We start from the raw sequence: 13,785 nt of genomic DNA on the forward strand, positions 1-13,785 counted from the left end.
TACTGAATGAATGAATCTCGCCTGGGGTCCATGAGTCAGACACGAATGAGCAACTGAACAACAACAGTGAGAGCTTACCATGTGCCAGACACCATTTACGGTATTTCATGTATGAACACATCTGTATATTATTAGTGGCTCTGATAATGCCTGAAGTGAAGTGAAGTGGAAGTCATTTAGTCCTGTCTCACTCTTTGCAACCCCCTGGGCTGTAGCCTGCCAGGCTCCTCTGTCCATGGAATTCTTCTGGCCAGACTACTGGAGTGGGTAGCTATTCCCTTCTGCAGGGGATCTTCCCAACCTAGGGATTGAACCCAGGTCTTCCACATTGCAGGTAGATTCTTTACCATCTGAGCCACCAGGGAAGCCTGATATGCCTAGAGGTAAATAAACATAGAGGAAGCTTGTATAAGGTTCTCCAAGTGTATAGAACAATTGAAATGGACCACAGGGAGAAAAGAAGACTTACACTGTTGGCAAATGGAGGTAGAGAGTGGAAATAAAAAAAATTCTAGGAACTCTGCTCAGTGTTATCTGGCAGCCTGAATGGGAGGGGACTGGCAGGGAGAATGGATACACATATTCGTGTGGCTGAGTCACTGCTGTGTTCCTGAAGCTATCACGGCATTGTTAATCGGCCACACTCGGATGTAAAATGTGTGTGTATTAGTCGCATCTGACTCTTTGCGGCCCCATGAACTGTGGCCCGCCAGGCTCCTCTGTCCATGGAATTTTCCAGGCAAAATGCTGGAGTGGATTGCCATTTCCTTCTCCAGGGGATCTTCCCAACCCAGGAAACAAAACTGGGTCTCCTGCATTGCAGGCAGATTCTTGACCATCTGAACCACCAGAGAATCCGCCCTCCCCCCCCCCCCAAAAAAAATTATAAATACTAATAGCTTCTCCTATCCTTCCCACAGCAGAACCTGAGATGATCAGTGGTTCTTCATCACAGCATGACTCTGGCTTGTGGCTAGCATTAAGTACACAAGAGGACTTTGGGAGCCAGCAGGGGGGAAGATGGAGGCTTTTATTTTAGTGGGTTGATTTCCCTAGTGGACAATTGCCAGGATGCTAGCTTATTTTCCCTAAACCAAAACCCCAGGAAGAGATAAAATCCCTCACCTATTGAGTAGGTAGGGGAGCAACTAAGACCAAGAGCAAGGACTAACATAGTAAGATCTTGGAAAGGTGAGGCTCTTGTGGCTAATGCGTCTATGGCCAGTACTGCTGAATTTGTCATAGTGATATGGCTAAAATGGTCATGTGATGGAGAATGTATCGCAAACACTCCAGGCATGATGGCTAAATTTAGGTGTCAATTTGACCAGGCCATCGGATGCCCAGGTTAAACAGCATTTCTAGATGTGTCCATGAGGGTATTTCTGGATTGTTGTTGTTGTTTAGTCACTAAGTCATGTCTGACTCTTTATGACCCCATGGGCCAGGCTTCCCTATCCTTCACTATCTCCCAGAGTTTGCTTAGACTTATGTCCATTGAATCAGTGATGCTATCTAACCACCTCGTCCTCTGCCGCCACCGTCTCCCTTTGCTTTCAATCTCTCCCAGCATCAGTCTTTTCCCATGAGTTGTCTGTTTGCATCAGGTGGCCAATGTATTGGAGCTTCAGATTCAGCATCAGTCCTTCCATTGAACATTCAGGACTGATTTCCTTTAGGATTGACTGGTTTGATCTCCCTGCAGTCCAAGGGACTCTCAAGAGTCTTCTCCAACACCACAATTCGAAAGCATCAATTCTTCAGCAATCATCTTTCTTTATAGCCCAACTCTGACATCCATACATGACTACTGGAAAAACTGCAGCTTTGACTAGATGGACCTTTGTTGGAAAAGTAATGTCTCTACTTTTTAATATGCTGTCTAGGTTGGTCATAGCTTTTCTTCCAAGGAGCAAGCATGAAATTTTAATTTCATGAATGCAGTCACCATCTGCAGTGATTTGGGAGCCCCCCAAAATTAAAGTCTGTCACTGTTTTCATTGTTTCCCCATCTATTTGCCATGAAGTGATGGGACCAGATGCCATGATCTTAGTTTTTTGAATGCTGAGTTTTAAACCAGCTTTTTCACTCTCCTCTTTCACTTTCATCAAGAGGCTCTTTAGTTCCTGTTCACTTTCTGCCATAAGGGTGGTGTCATCTGGGTTTCTGAGGTTATTGATGTTTCTCCCAGCAATCTTGATTCCAGCTTGTGCTTCATTCAGCCTGACATTTCACATGATGTACTCTGCATAGAAGTTAAATAAGCAGGGTGACACTATAGAGCCTTGACATACTCCTGTCCCAATTTGGAACCAGTCTGTTGTTCCATGTCTGGTTCTAACTGTGGCTTCTTGACCTACACACAGATTTCTAGGAGGCAGGTTAGATGGTTTGGTATTCCCATCTCTTGAAGAATTTTCCACAATTTGTTGTGATCTACACTATTAAAGGCATTGGCATAATCAATAAAGCAAAAGTAGATGTTTTCCTGGAATTCTCTTGTTTTTCATAGTCAATTATAGATTAGGATAAGATAGTATCCAAATGAAAGCAGTTTAAATATTGATAAAGTTTTATTATCTAACCTACAGAGGAGTTGGAAGGTAGGATGTTCCAGGTTATTTAATACAATGGTGCAGTGTGTCAACAGAGATAAGAATGTCCTTATCACTTTTTTTGCCCTTTGCAGCCCATTGGCATTTATCCAAGAGGGCTTCCTTAGTGACTCATATGGTAAAGAATCCACCTGTAATGCAGGGGACCTGGGTTCAATCCCTGGGTAGGAAAGATCCCCTGGAGAAAGGCATGGCAACTCACTCCAATATTCTTGCCTGGAAAATCCCATGGATAGAGGAGCCTGGCAGGCTACAGTCCATAGGATTGCACAGAGTCAGACACAAATGAAGCAACTTAGCACATAATGCATGACATTCATACAAGACAAGTGCCCTCATGATAACAGGATGGCTGCTATAGCACCAGCCCTTACGTTCCCACACAAGTATGTCAACAAGAAAACAAGTTTCTTCTCATCTATCTCTTTTTATCAGGGAGGAAAATCTTTTACAACAGCCCCCAGTGGGCTTCCCCTTCGTGCCTTATTGGCCAAGGCTGTATCCCATGGGCTGTGTGTGCTTAGTCGCTCAGTTGTGTCCAACTTTTTGTGACCCCATGGACTGTAGCCTTCCAGGCTCCTCTGTCCATGGGGATTCTCCCATGGACATGCCTGAATCATGCCCTGTCAAAAGGAATAAAATCATCTTTATAGGCCTATGTTTATCAATATTCATTTCTCGGGCCTAGCCTCGAGCCCTCTTCCTTGAGAACTTGGGAAGATTAAATGAATAAAATCAAAGATTTTCCATTAAGGATGAAGGAAAGAGAGTCGGTGGTTAGTTAGAAGACAACCAAGAATGTCTTCTGTATTCACAACTGTATTTCAAGTTCCAGAAGACTGCCAATCACTTAGTAGGTCGTTTAAAACAGCTGTGTCAAGAAAACCCCATTCCTTCATGTATTTCCAACTGCCTACTCACTATCTCCACTTAGATTGCCATCAAACCACCAAAGACTAGAAGACATGGCACAGATTCTTCCTTATAGCTCTTGGATGAACCAACCCCCCAGACAACTGCATCTCATACTTCCAGCCTTCAGAGCTGTGAGAAAATACAGTTCTGTTGTGTAAGCCGTCTAGGTTGTGGTATAGTCCATCCTAAAGGAGATCAGTCCTGAGCATTCATTGGAAGGACTGATGCTGAGGCTGAAGCTCCAGTACTCTGGCCACCTGATGTGAAGAACTGACTCATTGGAAAAAACCCTGATGCTGGGAAAGATTGAGGGCAGGAGGAGAAGGGGGTGACAGAGGATGAGATGGTTGGCTGGCATCCCTGACTGAATGGACATGGGTTTCAACAAACTCCGGGAGATGCTGAAGGACAGGGAAGCCTGGCAAGTTGCAGTCCATGGGGTCACAAAGTCAGACAGGACTGAGGGACTGAACAACAGGAACAGGAAGCCATACAGGCTGTGGTACATTGTTGCTTCTTTTCTTTCAGTATCAAGGCCTGGGAGGTGGCTTATGCCACCCAACAATTATTGCTGAGGTGTTACTGAGGAATTGAGTATGGCCCAGTGGAAACTGTGCTGGAGGACTTGGTTTTTTATTTTTACTTTGCCTCTAAGTTGCTGGTTGACCTTCAGCAACTTCCTTAACTAGGCTGGGCCTCTGATTGCCTATCTGCAAACTCTAAGTCTGCCTTAACAGTGTCCCACGGGAAGCTTCACACAAGGTTATTCTTTTATCAGATTTTCAAGGAAACCAAAGGGAAGTTGTAAATATTGAGTGAAAGAAGCTCAAGAAGACTTAAGTTAAAGGACAATATTCTCTAAAGAGAGATCAGCTGAGCTCGCTTATATGTACTCAAGAAGGTAGCCGCTTCTTTTGCTTCCTGGCAAGGCAGAGGACAGCCCGGAGCTGCCAGACTCTGGTGGACAGAAATGTAGCTGTGGCTTAAGTTTTAAAATGAATGACCAGTAAGCAGGATGACTAGACTATTTTAGGCCACCTCCTTTTCTTCTGGCAAGGTTTTCAGGGGCAGTTAGGAGCAGGTTGAATGAGGAAATGAAGCAGATTCCAACAAGATACCTGCAGAACCTGAATGGGAAAGGGCCCCAGGGTAGAAGGTGGAACTTCCCACTGCACTCAGCCCTCCTCCTCCTTTCTCAGCACTGGAGTCTCTTCCCAGAGCAATAAAACTCCTGACTGGTGAGACAGAGGCTCTCTCCATTGTGGATGAGCTCCAAGTTGCCCATGGAGTCAGGTTTGGATTGCTAGTGAGCTTGACTGAGTGGTATTAAGGGATGAAAATCTTCACTTTTGCAGTGGTGCCAGATTGTGTTGGTTACCGATGAGTTTTCATGTGGGAAATTCTTGGCTGGTTTTCCCTTCCTGAAAGCTCCCTTCACTTCAACACTATTCTCTGAGAGATCCCTATCTTGACAGCCTGGAGCAGTCACAGGAAATGTTCTCATGACTTGAGTAACTAAACCTAGTTCTAGTGTGAGTCTAGTATAGGTACATTTTTCTTCCCTCTTGGTATATTTCGTTTAATATATGATTCATAGCTTATTAGCTTGTGCAGAACACTTGGCAGCCACAGTTCATAGTGGTTGTGCTGTAAGGATGCCTAATAAGAATGCCTATTACCTCTTGGGGCTTCCCTCGAGGCTCACTGGTAAAGAACTCCCCTGCCAATGCAGGAGATGCAGGAAATGAGGGCTTCAATCCCTTGGGTTAGGAAGATCCTCTGGAGAAGGGGAAGGCAAACCACTTCGGTATTCTTGACTGGGAAATCCCGTGGACAGAGGAGCCTGGTGGGCTATAGTCCATGGGGTTGCAAAGAGTCAGATAGGACTGAGTGACTCAACAACAGCAACAATTCTAACATTTTACTTCCAGCAAAGCCATTCACTTATTTCATCCAAAGTCTTTGACCCAATCAAGTGAGCTCTAGCTTTAAGATCCAGAATTTGTTGAAGTAAAATGTGACTTTAGTTTTGTAAAAGAACACTGACTTCACTAAATTAGCTGGGATAAAACTCTCTTAAACTCTGCGTTGCCATAGATCTGGTAATGACAGCCTTGAATTCTTCAAAGGTTCTAGCTCAAGTTATAATTGTAGTGACATTTCTCTCTAGGTTGCACTGCACTCTTTTTTCTTTCTATTTGCAATTTTGTTTTTTCCCATAATAACCAGGAAAGTTGATAGAGTCACTTCCATCTACCAGATAAGACAACTGATACTTGGGGAGGATAAACAACAGTCCCAAGGTCACCCAGCAGCATGAAACAGAGTTAATACCTAGAACTAGGTCTTCTGACTCCACAAACAGTGCTCTTTCCACTACAGAGATTATTGCACTAACCCTGCCTTGAAGTTGGTTAAGGCTTTATCTCCACATCAGTCAAAAACATATTAGGTGCCTGCCGTGAGCCAGGATTAGCTCCTCTTGGCCCTCCTGTGCCCGCACAGCCGCCACTCCTTGGACATGGGGTAGCTCCTCTTGGCCGCCGCCCCCAACCCCAGGCGTGGGGTAGCTCAAGGTCAGGAGGGGCGGCTGTGAGGAGATACCCCTTGTCTAAGGTAAGGAGCAGCGGCTGCACTTTGCTGGAGCAGCCGTGAAGAAATACCCCACGTCTAAGGTAAGAGAAACCCAAGTAAGACAGTAGGTGTTGCGAGAGGGCATCAGAGGGCAGACACACTGAAACTATAATCACAGAAAACTAGCCAATCTGATCACACAGACCACAGCCTTGTCTATCTCAGTGAAACTAAGCCATGCTGTGTGGGGCCACCCAAGAAGGATGGGTCATGGTGGAGAGGTCTGACAGAATGTGGTCCACTGGAGAAGGGGATGGCAAACCACTTCAGTATTCTTGTCTTGAGAACCCCATGAACAGTATGAAAAGGCAAAAAGATAGGACACTGAAAGATGAACTCCCCAGGTCAGTAGGTGCCCAATATGCTATTGGAGATCAGTGGAGAGATAACCCCAGAAAGACTGATGGGATGGAGCCAAGCAAAAACAATACCCAGCTGTGGATGTGACTGATGCTAGAAGCAAGGTCTGATGCTGTAAAGAGCAATATTGCATAGGAACCTGGAATGTTAGGTCCATGAATCAATGCAAATTGGAAGTGATCAAACAGGAGATGGCAAGAGTGAACGTCTACATTCTAGGAATCGGCAAACTAAGATGGACTGGAATGGGTGAATTTAACTCAGATGACCATTATATCTACTACAGTGGGCAGGAAGCCCTTAGAAGAAATGGAGTAGCCATCATGGTCAACAAAAGAGTCCAGAAGGCAGTACTTGGATAAAAATCTCAAAAATGCCAGAATGATCTCTGTTCATTTCCAAGGCAAACCATTCAATATCCCAGTAATCCAAGTCTATGCCCCAACTAGTAATGCTGAAGAAGCGGAAGTTGAACGGTTGTATGAAGACCTACAAGGCCTTTTAGAACTAACACCAAAAAAGATGTCCTTTTCATTATAGGGGACTGGAATGCAAAAGTAGGAAGTCAGAAAACACCTGGAGTAACAGGCAAATGTGGCCTTGGAGTACAGAATGAAGCAGGGCAAAGGCTAATAGAGTTTTGCCACGAGAACACACTGGTCATAGCAAACATCCTCTTCCAACAACCAAGAGAAGACTCTACACGTGGACATCACCAGATGATCAACACCGAAATCAGATTGATTATATTCTTTGCAGCCAAAGATGGAGAAGCTCTATACAGTCAGCAAAAACAAGACCGGGAGCAGACTGTGGCTCGGATCATGAACTCTTTGTTGCCAAATTCAGACTTAAATTGAAGAAAGTAGGGAAATCCACTAGACCATTCAGGTATGACCTAAATCAAATCTCTTATGATTATACAGTGGAAGTGACAAATAGATTTAAGGGACTATATCTGAAAGACAGAGTGCCTGATGAACTATGGACAGAGGTTCCTGACATTGTACAGGAGACAGAGATTAAGACCATCCCCATGGAAAAGAAATGCAAAAAAGCGAAATGGCTGCCTGAGGAGGCCTTACAAATAGCTGTGAAAAGAAGAGAAGTGAAAAGCAAAGGAGAAAAGGAAAGATATTTTCATCTGAATGCAGAGTTCCGAAGAATAGCAAGGAGAGATAGGAAAGCCTTCCTCAGCGATCAATGCAAAGAAATAGAGGAAAACAACAGAATGGGAAAGACTAGAGATCTCTTCAAGAAAATTAGAGATACCAAGGGAACATTTCATGCAAAGATGGGCTCGATAAAGGACAGAAATGGTATGGACCTAACAGAAGCAGAAGATATTAAGAAGAGGTGGCAAGAATACACAGAAGAACTGTACAAAAAAGATCTTCATGACCCAGATGATTGCAATGGTGTGATCACTCACCTAGAGCCAGACATCCTGGAATGTGAAGTCCAGTGGGCCTTAGAAAGCATCACTATGAACAAAGCTAATGGAGGTGATGGAATTCTAGTTGAGCTATTTCAAATCCTCAAAGATGATGCTGTGAAAGTGCTGCACTCGATATGCCAGCAAATCTGGAAAACTCAGCAGTGGCCACAGGACTGGAAAAGGTCAGTTTTCATTCCAATCCCAAAGAAAGGGATGCCAAAGAATGCTCAAACTACCGCACAATTGCACTCATCTCACACGCTAGTAAAGTAATGCTCAAAATTCTCCAAGCCAGGTTTCAGCAATACGTGAACCGTGAACTTTCAGATGTTCGAGCTGGTTTTAGAAAAGGCAGAGGGACCAGAGATCAAATTGCCAACATCCGCTGGATTATCGAAAAAGCCAGAGAGTTCCAGAAAAACATCTATTTCTGCTTTATTGACTATGCCAAAGCCTTTGACTGTGTGGATCACAATAAACTATGGAAAATTCTGAAAGAGACAGGCATATCAGACCATCTGACCTGCCTCTTGAGAAATCTGTATGCAGGTCAGGAAGCAACAGTTAGAACTGGACATGGAACAACAGACTGGTTCCAAATAGGAAAAGGGGTACATCAAGGCTGTATATCGTCACCCTGCTTATTTAACTTATATGCCCAGTACATCATGAGAAACGCTGAGCTGCAGGAAGCACAAGCTGGAATCAATATTGCCAGGAGAAATATCAATAACCTCAGATATGCAGATGACACGACCCTTATGGCAGAAAGTGAAGAAGAACTAAAGAGCCTCTTGATGAAAGTGAAAGAGGAGAGTGAAAAAGTTGGCTTAAAGCTCAACATTCAGAAAACTAAGATCATGGCATCTGGTCCCATCACTTCATGGGAAATAGATGGGGAAACAGTGGAAACAGTGTCAGACTTTAATTTTGGGGGCTCCAAAATCACTGCATATGGTGCTTGCAGCCATGAAATAAAAAGACACTTACTCCTTGGAAGGAAAGTTATGTCCAACCTAGATAGCATATTTAAAAGCAGAGACATTACTTTGCCAACAAAAGTCCATCTAGTCAAGGGTATGGTTTTTCCAGTGGTCATGTATGGATGTGAGAGTTGGACGATGAAGAAAGCTGAGTGCCGAGAATTGATGTTTTTGAACTGTGTTGTTGGAGAAGACTCTTGAGAGTTCCTTGAACTGCAAGAAGATCCAACCAGTCCATCCTAAAGGAGAGCAGTTCTGGATGTTCATTGGTAGGACTGATGCTGAAACTGAAACTCCAATACTTTGGCCACCTCATGCGAAGAGTTGACTCATTGGAAAAGACCCTAATGCTGGGAAGGATTGGGGGCAGGAGGAGAAGGGGATGACAGAGGATGAGATGGCTGGATGGCATCACCAACTAGATGGGCATGGGTTTGGGTAGACTCCGGAAGTTGGTGATGGACAGGGAGGCCTGGCGTGCTGCAATTCATGAGATCGCAAAGAGTCGGACATGACTGAGCAACTGAACTGAACTGATGAGCCAGGATGCTGGATAAAACCCTGATAACTCCCAAACCCTGTGCTAAAGAGGCTCACAGTTGAATAGTAGAGATAAGATTCCTGTATAAATAGCCCCAGTACAAAGTAGAATGTGAATAGCTTAGGAATCAGAAAGTCTTTAGATCATTGGAGACCACTGAGTGTCTAGCTGAGGAGTTTTGAATTTATTGGTAAGCATGAGGAGCCATTGGCAGTCTTTGTTGAGTGTCCTGTATTCAATAAGCTCCTCTTGAAACAAAGCAACACAAAACATGGGAAGAGTTTAGAGGAAGGATTTGCATCTTCACTATTCTCCACTGGAGGAACGATGGAGGAAAACAAGCAAGATGTATCAGCTTGTTCAAGTCACAAGAGGGACTTGGACAGCCATCCTTCCCCATGTCTTTTTCTTAATATCTATTACGCAGACAAGTTAGAAAGTGACTGGGCGGGTGGACGGATGGTAGGAAGCCATAGGGGATGCCTTAGTTCTCATCTCCTTTTCTGGGGCATTGCCTACAAGTCTGGAGGTTCTTAGAGGCTATGTTAGTCATGCTGCTTTTCTGCCTGGCCATGTAAAAGAGGACTTACCCATGTGACTTGCTCTGTCCAATAGGAGATGGGGAGACATGATGCAGCAGTGTTTTGAAACAACCTTGCATTCTGGGCTTTGCTCTCCTGAGCTTCTGTCATCAGACATGAGCATGTCCAGGCTAGCTCAGTGTGCAGAGAGAAGAGGACAGGGTGGGGGAGCCCTGGGCCTGTCATCACAATTTAACAGCATCCGTCTATCACCCTATGCACTCTTCACATGACACCATGCTGCTTCTCTGCACTGTCTGTGCTAACTCCCATTCATGTCATCTAGGGCTATAGGTGTGAGTTGAGTAACCCACTGACCCTAGGTGTTCCCTCCTATAACTGCAGCCCAAATATCATCTCTTTTAGGAGATACCAAGCACTTCTAAATCCTGCTAATTGTTCTCTTATCTGGGCAACTGGAAAAATAAGAATTCTGAGTACACTGAATGAATATGCTGTCTTTTGATAAACTGTCTTATTTGAATGTCTCCTCCAAGCAAATATGTAGCAAGAGGATCCTAGGAAAGAGTCAGAGAGAGACTGTGTGGGAGCCCCAAGTAGCCAGAAGGTGGAGAGGTATGACCCCAAACATCTGAGTCTCTCCAAAGGTGCTTTCTTAAGAATGCAAGAAAAGGTCTTATCCAGGCAGCAAGCATGGAGCTCAGGCCAGAGCCTCATTCACAGAGTGGAGGATGAAAGATGCAATTGTGAGTCTGTGTTTGGTGTGATGGGCTGTAAGGAATCTGCCTGCCAATGCAAAAGATGCAGGGTTGAAGATCCCCTGGAGAAAGAAATGGCAACCCACTCCAGTATTCTTGCCTGGCAAATCCCATGGACAGAGGAGCCTGGCAGGCTACAGTCCATGGGGTTGCAAAGGTGTTGGTTATGACTTAGTGACTAAACAAAAAACAACAATTTGATGTCACAGAGAACCTTAATTTGTGGGCAACCAGGGCACTATGTTGTTGTCCAAAATGTCAGTGATACACAACTACTCTCCTTCACTGGGCACGTGCTCTGGACCTGCCAAGTGGATGCTGTAGCTCCCATTTAACATATGAAGAAACAGAAATGAGAAGTGATTTACCCAAGATCACACAGATGGTAGGCAGAAGAAATACAGTTCAAACTCAAGCCTGCCTAACCCAGAGCCTGCACTTTTCTGCTCTGCCACTTCCAAGATGTTTTAGTACCATTGTGATTTCCAGCGGCAAAACTACATCATCTCAGTGGGTCAGGCCCTCCCCAGTGGGGTCATGCCACCAGCTAGGGTTTTGGAGGTAAAGGCAGTTGTGAAGAAGGGTCCTTGGAGAAGTTGTCTGTAATCGCATGGACAGACGTGTACCTGGTTCCTCATGGCCCACCATCTACCTGTCCCACCTGCCCCAGCCAGCCATAGCATTGGCTGGTGGAACACATCAGTACCAGCTGGGGAGGAGAGAGAAAAATTCTAGCTCCACCTCTGCTGTGTAACTCTAGGCAAGTGACAAGCCTGCCTTGGTTACAGTTGCTTTAACTATAAAATGTTTGGGCCCCACTAGGGCTAGTGGAAGTGCTTTCCAGGTGGCTTAGTGGTAAAGAATTCATCTACCAATACAGGAGATGTGGATTCGATCCCTGGGTTAGGAGGATTTCCCGGAGAAGGAAATGGTAACCTACTCCAGAATTATTGCCAGGAGAGAATTCCGTGGACAGAGGAGCCTGGAGGGCTACAGTCCACTGGGTCACAAAGAGTCAGACACAATTTAGTGATTAAACAGCAACAAAAAACAGGGCCAGTGGATGAAGCAGAGTGAAAAGAGACACAGAGAGGGGTCGGCACACAATCCACTGGGGGCAAGAATGCATGCCCAGCTTCCTCTGACACAGCTCAGGCTGTAGCGAGAGCTGGGCAGAGGTGCAGTCACACACTGGTGGCAACAAAGAGGGGAGACCCTTAAGAGAGGGCTGAAAGAAGTTTGCACGGGAAGTTGACAATCAGGAGAAGCTTCAGGAGCAAGTGGAGTTTTCAAAAAGGGCTATGGATCTCATTTCAGCTAAGCATCTTCAGAGTCTATAAAGTTCAGTTCAGTTTGATTCAGTCACTCAGTCGTGTCTGACTCTTTGCGACCCCATGAACCACGGCACACCAGCCTCCCTGTCCATCACCAACTCCCAGAGCTTACTCAAACTCATGTCCATTGAGTCAGTGATGCCATCCAACCATCTCATCCTCTGTCGTCCCCTTCTCCTCCCGCCTTCAATCTTTCTCAGCATCAGGGTCGTTTCCAATGAATCAGCTCTTCCCATCAGGTGGCCAAAGTATTAGAGCTTCAGCTTCAGCATCAGTCCTTCCAATGAATATTCAGGACTGATTTCCTTTAGGATGTACTGGTTGGATCTCCTTGCAGTTCAAGGGACTCTCAAGAGTCTTCTCCAACACCACAGTTCAAAAGCATCAATTCTTCAGCGCTAAGCTTTCTTTATAGTCCAACTCTCACAAAGAGTCTGTCAACGTGCTCAGCAAATTGCAGGTCTCAGTGTCTGCCTGTTGACTGTCAATGAAGAAATGAGGGAGAAGAAATGAATGGCCATTTCAACCACAGGAATTCTATATTCCATTGTTTATAGGCTCAACAAGGCAGCAGGAAGAATGATTATATTGTATTTTATATTTTGTAATCTAGCCAAGAAGTTTGACATACATGGAAACACTTTTTTTTTCCTTTGGGTTTAAGAGCATTGTTTATTATAAACACTTTGTAAAGCGGGAGAGGTACAAATGTATGACTAATCTTATCATCCAAAGATGGTCAGTTTTAACATTTTTTAATATATTCTTCTAATCCTTTCCCTGTGCTCACACACACATGCACATATACACACACATACTTTTTTTAACCTTACATAGAGTGAAAACATGCTCAGACAAGACTCAAAATGACAGAATGTGGTTCCAATAGTCCATTTGACTTTTTATATGAAAATAAAGCCCACAGTATAATAAAAGATGGGCATAATATGGCATCTTAGGCTATAGATATTCAAAATATGAAAATAGTTTCTTTTTTCCAAATATAATCTTTCTTTTCACTATAGGATGATTATATTAGTGGTAATGACAATAAGTATTATTCACTAACCCCTCACCATAAACCAGGCAGTGTACAAAATACTTCATGCATTTTAAGATTTTTTTTTATCTTACTACAGCACTGCAAGTTGGAAAATGCTGTTTCCATTTAAAAGAGGAGGTTTAGCAATTTGCGAAATCTACTCAGCGGGGAACCCAGACTTGTCCAACTCAAAGCCAAGTGCTCACCCCAAGGATGTCATAAGTGGTGGCCCAGAGGTCTCCACCCAGGACTGAGAGCCAGACTTCCAAATGTCATATCGTAGAATGCTCCCGTGACTTTAAAGGGCTTCTGATGATGTGTCTTTTTGCTGCAGAGGTTACAGTGGAGTTGACTATGGGCTGCTACGCGCAGTTGTTGGCTCCTGTGCCTGTTAAAGCCCCTAGACTTACCTCTCTGTTAGTGCTGACTATCTGAGCTGCAGAGAATGTCTTAGTCAGCCACCCCCTTTGACCTCCCTGCCAACAGCCAGCATCGATTGCCAGCCACGTGAGTGAGCCATCTTGGACCTAGCAATCCAGGCAAGCCTTTAGGTCTGTCAATAGGCTAGAACCACATGAGAAATCTAGTGGGAGAACCAACAGCTGAGCCCACTCAACCCACG

The sequence above is a fragment of the Giraffa tippelskirchi genome, chromosome 1 (assembly GCF_054371585.1).
Source record: "Giraffa tippelskirchi isolate mGirTip1 chromosome 1, T2T-mGirTip1v1.2.pri, whole genome shotgun sequence".
NCBI lineage: Eukaryota > Metazoa > Chordata > Mammalia > Artiodactyla > Giraffidae > Giraffa > Giraffa tippelskirchi.